The sequence below is a fragment of the Phycodurus eques genome, chromosome 15, assembly GCF_024500275.1.
Source record: "Phycodurus eques isolate BA_2022a chromosome 15, UOR_Pequ_1.1, whole genome shotgun sequence".
NCBI classification, from domain to species: domain Eukaryota; kingdom Metazoa; phylum Chordata; class Actinopteri; order Syngnathiformes; family Syngnathidae; genus Phycodurus; species Phycodurus eques.
The window spans coordinates 3,465,940-3,483,890 of record NC_084539.1 but is presented as its reverse complement, the minus strand read 5'-3'; the positions used below and the strand labels follow the sequence as shown (position 1 = coordinate 3,483,890).

The window sequence follows — 17,951 nt, the reverse complement described above, 5'->3', positions numbered from 1 at the left end:
GTTAAGACTATTTTCTCACGCACTTGTTCACAAAGAGGTGACCCTCGCCCCATCTTTGCTTGTGAATGACTGAACAATTCAGGGAATCTTTTATACTCAATCATGGCACCCACCTGTTCCCAATTAGCCTGTTCACCTGTGGCATGTTCCAAACAGGTGTTTGATGAGCATTCCTCAACTTTCTCAGTCTTTTCTGCCACATGTCCCAGCTTTTTTGGAACGTGTTACAGCCATAAAATTCTAAGTTAATGATTATTTGCTAAAAACAAAGTTGTAGTGTATTCAATTAAATATAGGTTGAACATGATTTGTAAATCATTGCATTCTGTTTTTTACACAACATCCCAACTTCATTGGAATTGGGGTTGTACATATCACATGATGTATGAGTGAGTTGAATCGTAGTTGTTTTGTTTTTGTTTTTTTTACCTAAAATTGTAATGGATAGCATGCTAATGCTCAGCGCAAATGCTAACGTAAGTGGTTTTGTCTCAAATTCTGTACAGTTTAAAATATATATATATGGCGGGGAGGTGATTACTCAAGTACTCGATGAAATATCTATTGGATAATCGATTCTAAAAAGATTCAATAGTGAAAGCCCTCATCACATTATCTTTGATCTGCTGAAGAAGGGAGATTCCAGAGCTCCTCTTTCATCTATAACGGCTTCATACAATAAAGAGCATGTATGAATGGAATGTTGTTTTTTTTTAATTATTTTTTTAATTGCTTTTGTGACAGTAACCTCTTGGAAAAGTAATTTGGCCATCTGTATGTTACACATATATTGAGGACTGACAATAAAATGCTCCCACCAAATGCGATATTTACTTTCGTAAAACACGGTGCCTCATGTTTGTGCACATGGGCACTTGACGTCCTGTTTTGTGTGCATGCGTATTCCATCACACTCATTCTGCGCTGGTGTCTGCGTCACCACAGACTACAACCCCTCCCATCGAAGTGACTTCTTTCATTCCAATTAAGAGCAGCCCAATAGTCCCGATATATGCAGATCCCTCATTCATCCACGCGTGACTAGAGCATTGTCACTGCTCTTGGACGATGTGGCAACAGGCAACTTGATTAAATACAGTACGAGCTCGTGATAACCGTGGGTGACTTAAATATGTCTGCGGACCTCATGCAGCTATCCCCACCCACATCGTTCATGTGCCCCCCACAACACCCCCCATAGATGCATGCCGGTGTGGGATGATTTAAAAAAAATTTAATCAGAATCATCTTTTTTGTATGTCAAAAACACAAGGAATTTGTCTCCGGTAGTTAGAGCCGCTCTAGTACGAGAACAGACAGCCATTTGACTGAAAATACTATTGAGACATAAAACAGAAAAACACAGTACGGAGAGTCACTGAGCAATGTTATCGTACGTTCTCTTACATGCTATTTAACATATCCTGGTGTCGGACTCTTTCGAGTCCGAAAGGGGGAATTGAAGGCCCTCGCACGTGATCTACTGATGTCATGATCATACATAGACTTATTTGGAAAAACATTCTGTTGTAAGCCTTTACAAACGTAACTGCATTTCAAGTCTTCCATATGTGCGGTGTTACGCGGTCAGTACAGAGGTGTACACTTGTCTGACTGTCTTCTCCTAACAATGTTTTTCTTCAAACCTCAGGAGGGGTCAGTGATGCCCTCTTTGGGGCTCCGAGACGCCCGAGTCCCAGTCGATCCCGTACTGGTCGTGGTCTCTGTCGGGTGGAGAAGCCTCTGTGCAGTGGTTGAGATGAAACCACCTGGAGTGACCTTCCACCTGCACCTCGTGGTCGGTTTGCTGCGTCACTCGATAGGGGCCGTACCACAGTGGACTCCACCACCTGGTCTTGAACCTTTTCACGAACACCCACGTCAGTGGCTTCGAGCTGTCTGCTGCAACAAAAGCTAGAGAATCGGTTAGTGCGGACCAATACTCTTGAGAGAACACTGGCATTTCATTGTCTCCCTCGGGAGTTGGCACTGCCCCGGCCGGATGCGTGTACCCCCTCCCTGTGTGGAGTTGGAAAGGAGTTAACCCATGTCTCCCACTCTGGGGTGTGTTTCTAATTTCAGGAAGGACAATGGGTAGAGCGTCTACCCAAGTAATTTTGGTGCCTGTCATGACTTTAGCCAATTTTTGCTTCAACACCCCGTTCGTCCGTTCGACCAGCCCTTGACTTTGTGGGTGGTAAACTGCTCCAAATTTATGTTTGATACCAAAATGTTTTTCCACCTTTCTCAAATGCGTGTTTTGGAAGTGTGATCCATTATCTGATCGGATCACTTTTGGCAGGCCATGTATTGGTACATGTTCCTTCACCAAAACTTTGATTACTTCTTCTGCTGTTTCATGTTTCGTGGGATAAGCACTTACCCATCCGGAAAACGCGTCCACCATTACCAGCTTGTACCTGTTCTGTTTTACCCTCTGGTCCCTTCCCATGTCAGTATAGTCGATTACCAAAGTATGCCTTGGTCCTTGAGGTAGGGGGAAGAGTCTTTTTGCTGTTTTTATGCCTGACTTTGGATTGAATTGATTACATTCACGGCATTGAGTCAGCACTTCTCGTACTTTCTCTTTTAGGTGTGGCAAAAACCATCCCCTCATCCTTTTAAACGTCAAGTCAGTTACCACATGAGTCTTCCCATGTGCTTCACCTATTACCAGGTGGGCTGCTTCTAATGGTAAAATCACGCGACCATCAGGTAACCTCCAGATTCCACCTGCCTCTTCCCGTGCTCCCTCTTGGAGCCAGACCGACGTTTCCCACGGAGAACCTTGTTTTTGTAAGATTTGCAAGTTTTCAACACTCAACGCCTCCTTGTCTTTTTCAAGTGCTGCGACGGGAGTGAGATCGCTTCCTTCCTTTTCTGCTGTTACCTTTCTTAGCCGCTTCATCTGAGGCCTGATTGCCTCGTGAATCGTCGTCCAGACCCCCAGTGTGGGCGGTACATTTTCTTACAGCAATTTCTGTAGGTTGCATAAGAGCTATGGCCAATCTCTGCACTAAATCCCTATGTTTACAATCGGTTCCTGAAGATCTCATCCAGCCTGTCCTTGCCATTTTGGCTAGTTCTATAGTGCACAGGCCATGGACGTACTGCGAGTCTGTCACTATCTCACCTCTCTGTCCTGCTAGCATCTCCAATGCTGTGCATGCTGCTTTCAACTCTGCTCTCTGGGCTGACACCTTTTCTTGTGGATTCAACACTGCTGTCTGCACAGTTTGATATTCCTGTCCTTGTTTTTCTACGACTCCATATCCTGCCTTCAGACTCAATGTTTCCCTATCACGGAAGCAACAGCCATCTTCATAAAACACCCTCTTGTCCTCACCATTCAATGGGTCGGTCTGCAAATCTTGCCTGTATTTTACCTCTTGCTTTACCACTGGTGCACACTCATGAGCCGGAAAGGTTTTTAATCCATCTATCGTCAGCTCCTCGGGTGCCTGATAAGTGATGTGTGGTTGGAGAAGTATTTTACACAGACGTTTTCTCAATGCAGACATGGAGAACGCAACTAAGTCCAAATATGCTTGTACACCATGTGATGTGAGTATTACAAGCGGGTGGTGCATTACTACATGTGCCGTTTTTTAGATTGATTTAGCGATGCCTGCTGTTGCTCTTGTGCATGGTGGTTGTGATTGTTCAATTGTGTTGAGTTTTGCACTATAAAACATTAGAATGTTTCTGTTATGTTTTGATACATCACTCCCTCTCTGCTGAAACAGGACAGCATTAACAATGCCGTCCCTTTCAGCAGTTTCCAGGTAGAAAGGTTTCGTGTAATCCGGAACTGCAAGGGCTGTGGTGTTCCCTGCTGCGGTTTTTACATTGATGAATGCTATTTATGCTTCAGGTCTCCAAGTCAGTGGAGCCTTAAGATTCGTGTAACCTGAAGTTACCATCACTGCACGTAGGGGGGAGGTGAGGCCAACAAAATCAGGCATGTGTGAACGATGTTAGTTCAAAAGACCCAAGAAGGCCATCACGTCCTGAACTGTGTCTGGTCTTGCAGTATGTAGAATGGAAAAAAATTGCGTCGACGTCAGTGTTCTTCCAGTGGGAGAAAGTCGTCGCCCCGGGAATGTGACGCATTGCCTCACACACTGCAGTTTTTTCCTGGAGACACGATAGCCTTTGTTTGCCAGGCTGCAGAGAACGGACAGTGTTGCCTTCAAACATGCTTGTGAGGAGGGGGCCGCAATCAATACATCATCTGCGTACTGGACAACCTCAATCCCGTCTGACAACTTGATTTCAGCCAATGTCTGTCATAAACATCGATTAAAAATGCCTGGCGAGTTCGTCATGCCCTGTGGTAAACGTGTTTATGTGTACCTTCTGCCCTGATATGTGAATACAAACAAATCACGACACTTTTCGTGCAGAGGCACAGAGAAAAATGCGTTTGATAAATCCAAAACCGAAAACCACTGATGTTGTGGTGTGAGTGAATTCATTATAACCAGCAGGTTTGGTACTGGTTCGAGCGGAGTGGTACAGTGAGCATTTACCTTACGTAGATTGTGTACCATTCTCCATGTTTTGTCAGGTTTCTGTACGGGTAACAAAGGTGTATTTGAACGGGTTTCTGTTGAGATTAGGACTCCGGCATCTACCAACCCTGCAATAGTATCTTTGATTCCTTCTGCAGCTGCAGGTTTAATGGGGTATTGCGGTCTGTTAATGACGTCAGTGGAGAATGTCAGCACAATAGGTTCAACGTTCAGATAGCCAACGTCAAAACGGCCAGTAGACCAGACATGAGTTGGAACTTGTTCTAACATATGAACCGCTAATGGGTGATCTGTATTTTCCCGACCATGATATCGTTCCAAATCTAGGTCTTGAGGTTCGACAAGGTCTAAATTTGAGCCAATCATTTTGTAGCAGGAAGTTTCAGGTGAATACCAGACATCCGGAATTTGTGTTAACATCCAGTCAGTAGCAGCAATGGCATTCTTTACCATCGGACCGAGATCTTTAGCTTGCCCTTTCACCTGCACTGCTAAGGAACAATGAGGAACGGCTGTGTCAGACATTTTGTACCACAGAAATTGTTGTTCCGTTAATTGGGCTGCTGCGGCAACACCCTCCGGTCCCACGTATATGTCTGTTGTTTTTAGGGTGGTATCAATGGTACCTGATCCAGCATCCCACATCTCCTGGTAGACCTCATCAGGTTCTTGGGTACAGTATAGAGTCACATGCGGTGAGTCGGGGAAGGGACATAGTCTCCAAGATGGTCAATCCATTTCTTCCACCGGTAATAAAAACTCAGCACACCAGTCATGTTAGTTGTTTCCGGTTTCAGCAGTAACCAGAAAATGTGTGCTGGAGTTCCTTCCACTGCCTACTCTTGAGAGATGGGAAACAGTCCTGTGGAGTCATCAGCCGTGGAATGTACTTCTTTCCCATTGGGAAAAAAAACTCTGACACCATCAGCGGAGCAATAGATGCTGGCATTCATTTTTTGTAACAAGTCTCTCCCGCAAAGTGGCTTGGGACAAACGTCAGTGACGAGAAAGGAGTGCGATAGTTTTTGGCCAGCACACTGTACCACAGTGTCTTTTGAGAATAGCAGAGTCTGTTTCTGTCCCGACACCCCTACCACAGTTACTGTTTCACCAGAAAGAGGTGGGGCATGGGACGTGGGCAACGTTGAGTGTGTAGCCCCTGTGTCCACGAGCCCGTGTACAGTCTTTCCTCCCACCTCGTAAAACAACTGTGCTTCTTCCACCGGGGTCCCTGGGCACCCCTGTTGTGGGGGTGGATGCTGTTGTGGAGCCATCGTCGCAGCTGGAGCAACATGGACCGGTGGTCCTTGTGCAACGGGCGCTTGTGGAGGTACTTGCGCTGGCCCCCAGGATGACTGTGGTGGTGGTGTGTACGGCTAGTAGGTCAGTTGTTGAGGTGGTGGGTTGGAGTAGGACGACTGGTGGCAGTCTCTGGCCCAATGCCCACTTTGTCCACAGTTGAAACATCCTGTGTTTCACTTCTGACCTTGGCCTCGGCCTCCGCGCGGACCCCTGCCCTGTACCCTGCCCTGGCTTCCCTGAGCCTGTGGGTATGCTGGGGGGGGGTAGTAATTTCCTTGTCCCTGATATGCCATGACCGGAATCCCTGGCATCATGGCGGGATAATAAGGTCGAGGGGGTGGGACAGTCGGTGGAGCCTGAGGGGTTTGCACATTTTCTGCAGCTAGTGGTACTTTTGGTTTGGAGGCTTGCGTTTGTGCCTCTTTTAGTTGTAATTGCAATAGCAATTTAGCTGTGCTTTCAGTGTTTTTGTCGGTTTTACTCTGTTTTTCGTTATGTCTGTCGATTGCATGTGCAGTTCTCTGAGCAAAGTCCGCATAGGTGCACGTAAGTGTAGTGCAACTATCTCTCATTTGGTCAGCTATTTGTGATGGTAGTCCTGCTATCACTGTCTGCCTGTAGAAAATGGCGGAAGTCTGTGTGGGTGCACCCTGGGCTGTTTCTCCTGTAGTGGATTCCCAATATTCTGATGTGCGCTGCATATATTCAATGCCAGTCTCATTTGATTTCAGAGGTAGGCGTGCCACCGTGGCAATATTCCAATTCGGTGGATATGTATTTCTGACTGCATGAAATAAACCTTGTTTATGATGTGACAACGGGGTTTCTTGAGGTTGCCCCTGTGATCCAGCAGCCCGTTCAATGTCCTCAACAGTGGACGCCGTCACTCCTGCACCTGCCAGCAATGCCCTCAAGTCTCCTAATGCCAAAGTCGTTCCTTGTGTCACATTCACCAGCTTTGCCAACCATGCTCCTCCTCCCGCAGTAATGGCGGGCAATTTTGCGGATATCGCAGTAATGTCCGCTTGTGAATATGGTTTAAATCTCGGATTCGCATTGTACGGGTCTGGTATTAATGGACACATGGAGTGTGCACCTCCCTTCCTGCTGTTGCTGTAACATACATGTTTTGGAGAAACATATGCTGCCATCCAAGCAACTTCTTTTTCATGGACGCCCCTGCTTATTTCACCAAGACAATGTCAAACCACATTCTGCACGTATTACAACAGCGTGGCTTTGTAGTAAAAGAGTGCGGCTACTAGACTAGCCTGCCTGCAGTCCAGACCTGTCTCCCATTGAAAATGTGCGGCACATTAAGAAGCGTAAAATACGACAACGGAGACCCCAGACTGTTGAACAGCGGAAGCTGTACATCAAGCAAGAATGGGAAAGTATTCCACCTACACAGCTTCAACAATTAGTCTCCTCAGTTGAACATGATTTACAAATCATTGTATTCGGTTTTTATTTATGTTTAAAACGTACCAACTTCATTGGAATCAGGGTTGTACATTACACATCCAATCGTGTCTTCAAATAATTTACAGATGCTCCTCTGTCGTTTTTGGATTGCCGTTGCTTTTGCTTTTCCACTGACCAAACAGTGTGCCCATATGCGGTAAACATGGACAGTGGCCAAATGGCGGCGACACTGCAAAATCAGATTAGCAACCCCGATCCTTAATTTCCTCCGCATCCACTTTTTTTCCTCTTTTTGCAGGGCAGACTATCATTGATTACTTTTTTCCAATCCCTGTAGACACCACGACACCATCGTGGAGCCACTCAAAGATTTAATCGACAGAACGTCTGATTGCTTCGTCATGCAATCTAACAGATTCCATCATGACGACCGCAGCAATCCGCTGAAAAGACGGAACGCTAACTCGTCCACTAGCACTACTAGTGCTAGATCTAGTACCCAGACACCCAACACCCATATTCAAGTCCTCTCCTCCACTGACAAGAAGCTCCTCTGTTGCACAGCAAAACTGTTCGAGCACAAAGGCCAGACAGATCCACCATTCTGCAAGGCCATGCAGCTGAATAGGACAGGTTTAAAAAAAAAAAAAAAGACAATAAGCTAGCTCCAAACCAGCTTGGCGTTCTCGCACCAGCAAGTCAAAGAACTAAAGGAAGACAATGCCGAACTTCATCCAGCCATGAAAGTGATGACAACTGAGGTAGAAGCTCTCAAGTAAAAAAAAATAAAAAAATAAATAAATGTAAAAAAATAAAATAAAATCAAAGAAGCAGTGCTGGACTTACAGTGAAGAAGCATGCGGGATAACCTCATCCTTTGCAGGATTTTCCGAGAGTACACCTGATAATCAGAATCAGAATCATCTTTATTTGCCAAGTATGTCCAAAACACACAAGGAATTTGTCTCCGGTAGTTGGAGCCGCTCTAGTACAACAGACAGTCAATTTACAGAACACTTTGGGGACATCAAGACATTGACAAAAAACAATTGTGCAAAAAGATGCAGAGTCCTCTAGCACTTAGAGCAGTTCGAACGACTAATATTGCAATAGTCCGGTGCAATGACCATTGTGCAAAGGGCGGCGAGACTTCAAGGAGTGTATGCGGTTTAAAGTGACGAGTAGTGCGATCATCTGGGACAATGTTGGCTCAAAGGCTCATGTAAAAAACTTTTGTCAACAGCGCTGAAAATCCCGAAGGAGACACTCACCAACATTACCTTCCACCGAGTGCACAGACTAAGAGGACTGTGAGCAGGGAATCATCCCCGTCCAATCATCGCAAGATTCTAACATTTAGAGCAGAAAGTCTTCGTAAAGTCGAAAAAACGGGAGCTGCAGACTGAATGATCAGTTTCCATGCAAACTCAACCCGCGACGGAAAGTCCCGTACCCTCGAATGAAGAATTACCGGCAACAAGGAAAACGCGCCTCACTGGTTGTGGACAAACTACACGTAGACAGTAAACTGTTTCATGTTTCCAAAGTCACCCCTTGGCTCTTCTAATAGATGAGTATTCCTTCTAAATTTGCTCTAATATCAGAATCAGAATCATCTTTATTTGCTAAGTATGTCCAAAACACACAAGGAATTTGTCTCCGGTAGTTGGAGCCGCTCTAGTACAACAGACAGTCAATTTACAGAACACTTTGGAGACAAAGACATTGACAAACAATTGTGCAAAAAGATGCAGAGTCCTCTAGCACTTAGAGCAGTTCGAATGACAAATATTGCCATAGTCCGGTGCTTCAAGGAGTGTATGCAGTTTAAAGTGACGAGTAGTGCGATAATCTGGGACAATGTTGGTTGTGCAAATGTTACAGATACTCCTCAATCAGTGTACAAATGGAGCAGATACTACTCTGGCATGAGTGGCCAGTATCTGCAAATAGTGCAGCATGGCGAGACAACTACAGTGAGTGCACGAGCAATACATAATTGGCCCCACAGAAATGTGACAACGAACTCAAGTCAAAAAATTGGCAGCTTGTTCTAATGGAATTATAGGTTAGGTTTTTAAGAAGTTGATCGCAAGAGGGAAGAAGCTGTTGGAATGTCTACTAGTTCGAGTTTGCATTGATCGGCAGCGCCTATCTGAGGGAAGGCGCTGGAAGAGGTGGTGACCGGGGTGCGGAGGGTCCGAGAGGATTTTGCACGCCCATGTCTTAGTTCTGGCAGCGTGCAAGTCCTCAATGGTGGGTAGGGGGGTACCAACAATCCTTGTTAAATTCGACCGAAATTCCGCCCGGGCCATGCGCTCTTCCTGACTGCATATTTCTTAATGCACTATGTACCGAAAATCCTTTCAGCAGTTTGTATTGTCCGTTGCAGTCGGAGTTTGTCCTTTTTTGTAGCAGCACCAAACCAGACTGTGATGGAAGAACACAGGACTGATTCGATGACCGCTGTGTAGAACTGTCTCAGCAGCTCCGGTGGCAGGCCATGCTTTCTCAGAAGCCGCAGGAAGTACATCCTCTGCTGGGCCTTTTTGAGGACGGAGTTGATGTTGGTCGCCCACTTCAGGTCCTGAGAGATTGTAATTCCCAGGAACTTGAAGGTCTCGACGGTTGACACAAGGCAGCTGGACAACGTGAGGGGCAGCTGTGGCGAAGGATGCCTCCTGAAGTCCACGATCATCTCTACAGTCTTGAGCGTGTTCAGCTCCAGGTTGTGTCGGCCGCACCACAGCTCCAGCCGCTCCGCTTCCTGTCGATATGCAGACTCGTCACCGTCCTTGATGAGGCCGATGACAGTGGTGTCATCTGCAAACTTCAGGAGTTTGACAGTCGGGTTCGCTGAGGTGCAGTCGTTCGTGTAGAGAGAGAAGAGCAGCAGAGAGAGGACACAACCTTGAGGCGCCCCAGTGCTGATGCTGCATGTGGATGAGGTGGTCTCACCCACCCTCACCTGCTGTGTCCTGCCAGTCAGAAAGCTGTAAATCCACTGGCAGTAGGCAGGTGAGACACTGAGCTGGAGAAGCTTGGATGAAAGGGGTTCAGGGATGATGGTGTTGAACACTGAGCTGAAGTCCACAAACAGGATCCTCACGTAGGTCTCTGCACTGTCGAGGTGTTCTAGGATGAAGTGCAGTCCCATGTTGACTGCATCATCCGCAGACCTGTTCGCTTGGTAGGCAAATTGCAGGGGGTCCAGCAGGGGACCTGTGACACTCTTGAGGTGGTCCAGCACGAGACGTTCAAAGGACTTCATGACTACAGATGTCAAAGCGACAGGCCTGTAGTCATTCAGACCCGAGATTGCCGGTTTCTTGGGGACTGGAATGATGGTGGAGCGTTTGAAACAGGATGGAACTTCGCACAGTTCCAGAGATCTATTGGAGATCTGAGTGAAGACTGGAGCGAGCTGGTCCGCGCAGACTTTGAGGCAGGAGGGGACACATGGTCCGGGCCTGCCGCTTTGTTAATCTTTTGTTGTTTGAAGATGCGTCTCACATCCTGTTCATGGATGGTTAACGCAGAAGTCAGAGGTGTGATTGTGGTCGCGGGTGCGGCCGGGTGGGTGTGTGGTGTGAAACTGTCCTTTTCAAATCTCCAGTAGAAGGTATTCAAGTCGTTGGTTAGTGTGCTATTGTTCTCAGCTTGGGGGGATCGTCGCTTGTAATAAGTCAGCGATTGGAATGCATGCCAGACTGATTTAGAGTCGTTTGCGCTAAACTGTTTCCCCAACTTTGCTGCATAGTTCCTCTTTGCAATGTTAATTTCTTTCGTCAGCTGGTTTCTAGCTCAATTATACAGGGCCCTGTCCCCGCTCTGATATGCGTCCTCCTTAGCTTGGCGAAGCTGCTTAAGTTTAGCAGTGAACCACGGCTTGTTGTTGTTCAATGTGCGAAATGATTTTGTTGGTACACACACACATCTTCACAGAAACTGATATAGGATGTAACAGTGTCCGTATATTCATCCAGGCTGCCAGCTGAATTTTCAAAGACACTCCAGTCTGTGCATTCTAAATAGCTTTGAAGTTCCATCTTGGCTTCAATGGTCCACTTTTTCACTGTTTTCACTGTAGGCTTCGCGCATTTAAGTTCTTGCCTGTACGTCGGTATTAAGTGAATTAAGCAGTGATCAGACGAACCCAGGGCTGCACGAGATAAAGCACGGTATTCGGTTTTTACCGTAGTGTAGCAGTGGTCTAAAGTATTATTTGCCCTGGTAGGACAGTCGATGTGCTGCTTGTATTTAGGGAGTTCGTGGTTGAATTTAGCTTTGTTAAAGTACATGAGAATAATGAGGGGTGAGTCCGGGTGTTTTTTTTCAATTTCGTTGACTTGTTCGGCGAGCGTTAGCAGTGTGGCATTCGTGTTAGCTTGAGGCGGTATGTAGACTCCGGCCAGTATGAATGATGCGAACTCACGTGGTGCGTAGAATGGTTTACAGTTCAAAAACAGCGACTCCAAATGCGGGCTGCAGTGTGTGCTGAGCACCGTGACGTCCTGTTAGATATATTGTAGAAGTTATCATTTATTTGCTTAGCTTGCATTAGTATTATGGACAATTTTTAGAAAGAAAGATGTCTCGCCTTCAAGAAGATGACTCAGCAGGAATCATCAGAGAGAAGGACGTGGCCGGGACGTGGCAGGTGTTGGTCCCATGTTTTCACCTTGAAACCCTACCCTTAGTGTGTTGTGTCTTGTAGCTTAGTACGTTATGTCTTGTAAATTTAGAAACCTCCCTATTTTCAAATAAATGCAGGAGCGACGGGAGAGATTGTTTAGGGCATGTTGAGAGGCTGTAATCTGAACAATCTCCCATGCGCCCTCTTCATGAGAAAAAGAAACCAGCCTCTTCATTCCTTTTGTGTCTATTTTTTATAATGTTGGGCAAGATAAATTCAACATTAAATTGGTCCTTCGAGGCGGATGTCAACACACCCGAGGATTCCAGTTGTGGAGCCGACATGCAGTTACGAGACCGTGGCCATGGCAATTGAGACCCTTTCCGGGGCTGGTCTTCGTACTCCTCAACTGGGATCTGAAGGTTGACGACAATCCACAGGATTGAAGACGACTGGTGAGTTAAATTTTTCAAAATGTTTTTAGGAAAAAGGATTAAAGTATTGCGCGACAAAGAAGTCTGCGGCAGAATAAACCTTGTGTAATACTAGTCACTGGCAAGTAAATAAGGGACGGCGGAGTCCAACAAATTCCGTGGGGACGGCGGAGTCCTGTACGTACTTAAATTCCGTGTTTTTGTGTTTCCGTATTTCCATGTTTTCGTGTGTTTGTTAAAACGTTACTAATATCGTGTGTATGTGTAAAAGTATGAATGTATAAGACTGGATTGTAAGTGACAACTGAGTTTGGAAGCAGAGGCAAGAATCCTCTGCCCCATTTGGGGTAGAAGGTTGGGGGTTACCATAACTCAGACATTCATTGTCACCCGGTCATTTTTTGAATAAAGTCAGTATTAGGTCACTCTAGGTGCGAATAAACTGACTTACAAATTCACAAAAATGGGAAAAAAATAACAGTAAAATGGATCCAAGAGAAAGCCTAACGTGTAAAGATTGGAAATATGTACAACTTCAAAACCCTTCCAAAATAAAACATTTAAACACGTGGATAACCAAATACGGTTTCGTATTCGCAAAAATTAGCTCAAAAATTAGTTCAACGTGGAAACGAAATAAAGAGTAGACACAAAAATAATATATCACAAATGGAAAAAGAGCATTTTTCGTTGATATAGAGGCATATCCCGCTGCCCTTTGTTTTCCCCGATGATTCCATGTCGCGGTCCGCTCGAATGTGGAAGCATGACGGCGCCATCGGGTACAGCGTCGCAAAGCCAGGTCTACGTGAAGCACATGGCTGCGGAACGTCCGAAGTCTTTCCTGGTCTTTAACAGAAGATGAAGCTCGTCCATTTTGTTGGGTAGGGAGCGTACATTCGCGAGGTGGATCGACGGGAACGCCAATCTGTGTCCTCTCTTGCGGAGTTTCACCTGAATGCTGGCTCGTTTCCCTCTGTGACACCGCTTCCGTCTCCATGCGCCGAAAACCGTGGACGCCGCTCCGGTGAGTAACTCGAGGAAAAAACTGAGCGGATTTGCGAAAGTTGGTGACAGAAAGTCCGGAGTAGCCTCCTTGATGGTTAGCAGGTCTCCCCTTGTGTAAGTGAGTCGTGTAAGGTCTCCAAAGACGGACAAAAACCACAAAAACAAAAAGCCTATCCCAGCTGTCATCGGGCAGGAGGCGGGGTACACCCTGAACTGGTTGCCAGTCAATCGCAAGCACCGAGAAAAATTATATATATATATTTTTTTTAACATTTCCTGCCGACAATGCTGCTTATGCAGAGGAAAAGCGGAACGTGGCTGAGGACAGGGGAATGTTGGGTGAAGTTGGACACTAAACCCACGCCCCCAGTAGGTAAATAGCGCTGGGGTGTTTTTTTTTTTTGTTTGTTTTTTTTACCGCTTGACTGACAAGCAGCATTTCCAGGGTGTGCATTGTGCAAAACAACATCGGTTTGGCTAAGGACCCCGAAAGTGTCACCTACGAAGAGACACGCTTACGAAGCACAGTTTAAACTGCAAGCTATCAGTTACGCGGAGGAACATGGGAATCGAGCAGCCGCGAGAGAATTCAAGATAAACGAATCCCTGGTTTGCAAGTGGAGGAAGCAGGAAAATGAGCTTCACCAAGTCAAGAAGACGATGAGTTTCCACGGGAAAAAAAAGAAAAAGTAAACGTGGAAACAAGGCAAGGTGGCCCGAGTTGGAAGATCAACTCGAGCAATGGATTAATGACCAAAGAACAGCCGGGAGAAGCTTCTCAAGTTACCATTCGACTGAGTGCAATAACTTTGGGGCTTGTCATCATTCCGGGAGGCTTGACGAACCGCTGGACATCCCTTTAACAGGGCGTTTAAAGTGAAGCGAGCGGCGTGGGAGCCGTGGATGACAGATGGCGAACACAGCTTTACTAAGACTAGGAGGCAGCGCCCGGCGAGTTACGCCACAATTTGTGAATGGATTGTGGGTGCTGGGGCTAACGTGTTTGCTTGCACTGAGTTTTCGCACGGCAACAAGACTGACTTGAACCGCGTGTTTCATTGAGAACTTGCCCAGCTGTTCATTTCAGATACAGAAGATGGGGACTTTGATGGATGTGTGGATGAGGATTGATCAAAAAATAACGTGAGTACATTGTTAAATACTTCAATAAAGTACAACCGAACTCAGTTTTGCTCCCGCTGCCTTTTTAAAAACATTGTTTTAGCGTGCATGAATGCTACCGTATGTTTTACCATGCCAGCACCCAATAATACAGTGTGCCTTATGTATGTGTTAAATACAGAACTAGACCACGTAACTGAGACTTCACTTTTTAATACGGTGCGCCCTATGGTTGTGAAAATACGGTACTTTTTCTGTGGTACTTCCTTTTCCCTTTAGGGCACCCTCCTTACCCCCACTTACCAAATGCTCACTCCCCCCTCCCTGCCCCCACCGTACAGATATGTATTTGTATGTTACTTGTGTTTGTATGTATAACTCACCTGATATATTCCCTTGTCTTCCGTTTACATTTTGGCTATGCTGAACTCATATACAATACGTTCAATCCCCAAATACATAATACCTCCAAACCCAACTTCATATTACTAGCTACAGAGTTAGGAAGTTCCCATTAGATACGTTATATAATAATTCTGACAGTTATCTATCTTTACCACACACGTATCGACGACACAATCACAGTAGTCCCGCGTTCACTTATAACAATTGTACACTTATCGTTAATATGTCAAGCATAACTTTTGTTTCATGGAATGGAAATGGCATTCGTTCACAGGCAAAATGAATCAAGATTATGGATGAAATTAAAACGCGCATCTCTTTTGCATACCAAAAACTCATTTGTCTAAATCAGAAGAAAATTACCTTTCCGATTAAAATTTCAGTTAGACATTTTTAGCTAGCGATAACAGCAGACAAAGAGAAGTCTCAATTCTTATTCATAAGACTACTTTTTACACTAAATAGCATCGTAATTGACCCAGAAGGCAGACACATAATTGTTCATTCCACTATTTAAACAAATCATCCACATTAGTTAATGTATATGCCCCTAATATTGACGATCCAGCTTTTATTCACACACTTTTTTCACATCTGACCAATTTGTCAGATAATTCAACAATTATGATAGGTGGCGACTTTTATATAGCACTTTATACAACTATAGGCCGCTCAAATTTAAAAAATACCAAACAATGACAGTCTTCCCGTACATTAAATGAATAAATGCACAATTTTGGACTCTGCGACATATGGAGACTAAAAAATCATACAAACAGGGAATACACTTTATTTTCTTCAGTACACCGCTCCTTCTCTTGAAATTACTACTTTCTTACAAATAACTCAGCTGCTCAAAACAGTACTTCCAAAATACATCAAGCAATAATCAGCGATCATGCTCCAATTTCTCTCTGCCTCAAACTTGAATAAAACAGGATACCTTCTTCAACCTGGCGCTTCCATACTTATCTATGAAAAGATCCAGAGTTCTATATATTTGTAAGGAAGGAATAGAAATTTTTTTTAGATATTAATGATTCCACAACTATTTTTACATCCTTACTTTGGGATAAAGGCAAAGTTGTAATTAGAGGCAAAATAATTTCAGACTCTTCCTACAAGAAAAAAGAAGAACAAAAATGTGAAAGTGAATTGGAGATGAAAATCAAACAACTTACAGAAGAATATGCAATAAATCCAACATACCTACTTAGGAACCAACTTTATAATGCAAAACAACAACTTGATTGCATATTATCAAAAAGAACAGAGTTCCTCCTACAACAGCTAAGATGCACTAATTTTGAGCACAGGAATAAATAAATGAATCAGGAAAAATTTGCGCAAACCAACATCAACGTAACAAAGAAAAAAAACCTAATTACAACCATTCAAGATTCAAATGGCAAACAATCAATCACTGCAGGATATCAATGATATATTTTGTAACTACTATATATAGTAGTTATATATATCTTATATTTATCCCATAAGCCGAATAAAAACGACATTGAAACTTTTTTCCATAACGTAAACATCCCTCAATTAACTTCAGAAAGTAAAGTTTTTAGATGTCCCATTAACCCTCGCAGAATTGCATAAGGCCTAAAATGATCTGCCAACAGATCGAGCTTCAGGCAATGATGGGTTTTCCATGGAGTTCTATAAACATTTCTGGCGTATACTAGAACCACTATTTTTCAGAATGGTGATAGAGATAAAAAATAAAGGCCTATTTAGAAGCCATATGAATACAGCCGCAATAAAACTACTACTGAAACCAAGGAAAGACTCATCCAGCTAATTACCGACCGCTGTCACTAATTCATACGGACATCAAAAGCATATCTGAGGCTTGAGCCAACAGACTAGAAAAAAATCTCCCGTTGTTAATACATTCGAACCAAACAGGTTTCATTAAAGGACGGAACTCCACCAACAATGTCAGGCGACTGATGAAACCTAATAAGTATGCCTCAGCGTAATAATCTAAAAACTGTTGTCATCACTAGATGCAGGAAAACCTTTTGACAAAGTTAATTGGTCTTTTCTTTTTGATGTACTTCAGAAATTTGGCTTCGGTGACTCCTATATTCACTGGATCGCAGCATTATACAACTCACCCAAACCAACTGTCACCACAAATGGGGTCACATCACAAAGTTTCACTTTACAAGGAGGAACTAGACACGGATGCCCTCTCTCGCTCCTGCTATTCGCACTATTTATTGAACCACTGGCAATAGCAATACGGCAGAAGACTGATACTTCAGGTATCTGTACTACTATGTCAGAACACAAAATCAATCTTTACGCAGTTGATGTCCTTCTTTATTTACAAGAAACCAAGGCATGACTTCAAACAGTTTTTAACCTCATGAAGAGATTTCCGCAATTATCAGAATACGCTATCAATTGGTCAAAATCATTAATACTCCTTATAACGACTATCTGTTCAATGTGCGACTCATGGGATCCTGTGGACCAAAATCCAAACTTTCCTATTCCGACTGGGAATATCAAATATCTTGGCATTAATATAATTTAAATCACGTATCTCTACTGGAATTTTGTTTTGATGATTTACAACGTTGGAACAGCCTACTTATCTCACTTTTAGGGTGTAGAGCTACAGTAAAAATTAAAACATTACCACAAATTAACTATTTATTTTCAATGATCCCATTCAAACCCACGTTAAAATGGTTCCAAATGCTAGACTCTGCCCTTTTAAATATTTACCCTAAAAATAAGAAACATCTACCCTTCAGAAAGGTAAAACAGAAGGGAGACTTGACGCACCAAACTTCAAACTATTACTTAGCTAGCCAAATACAGTACCTCATTAAAGGGTTACATCCAAATGTACAATGTTGGTTGGAACGAGAACAGATATACTGCAATAGCGCCAAACTTTCAGACCTCCCATTAGTCTCAAACGCCACAATTATTTTAAGAATCCAATTATTGCAGCCACTTTATCATCTTAGTGGAAAAGTCTAGAAAACACACTATCTCAGTCAGCACCATATAATTCCTCCCCAATCTGGCACAATCCCAATTTTGAGATTAACAAAATAC

At 44.2% G+C, this 17,951-nt stretch overlaps 1 long non-coding RNA gene across 2 annotated transcripts in view; it reads left to right on the top strand.

The window, feature by feature from the left end:
- The window catches only part of LOC133414181 (uncharacterized), a 42,285-nt gene that overhangs the window by 4,334 nt on the left and 20,000 nt on the right, over positions 1-17,951 (top strand). The gene's annotated exons all lie outside the window — the stretch shown is intronic.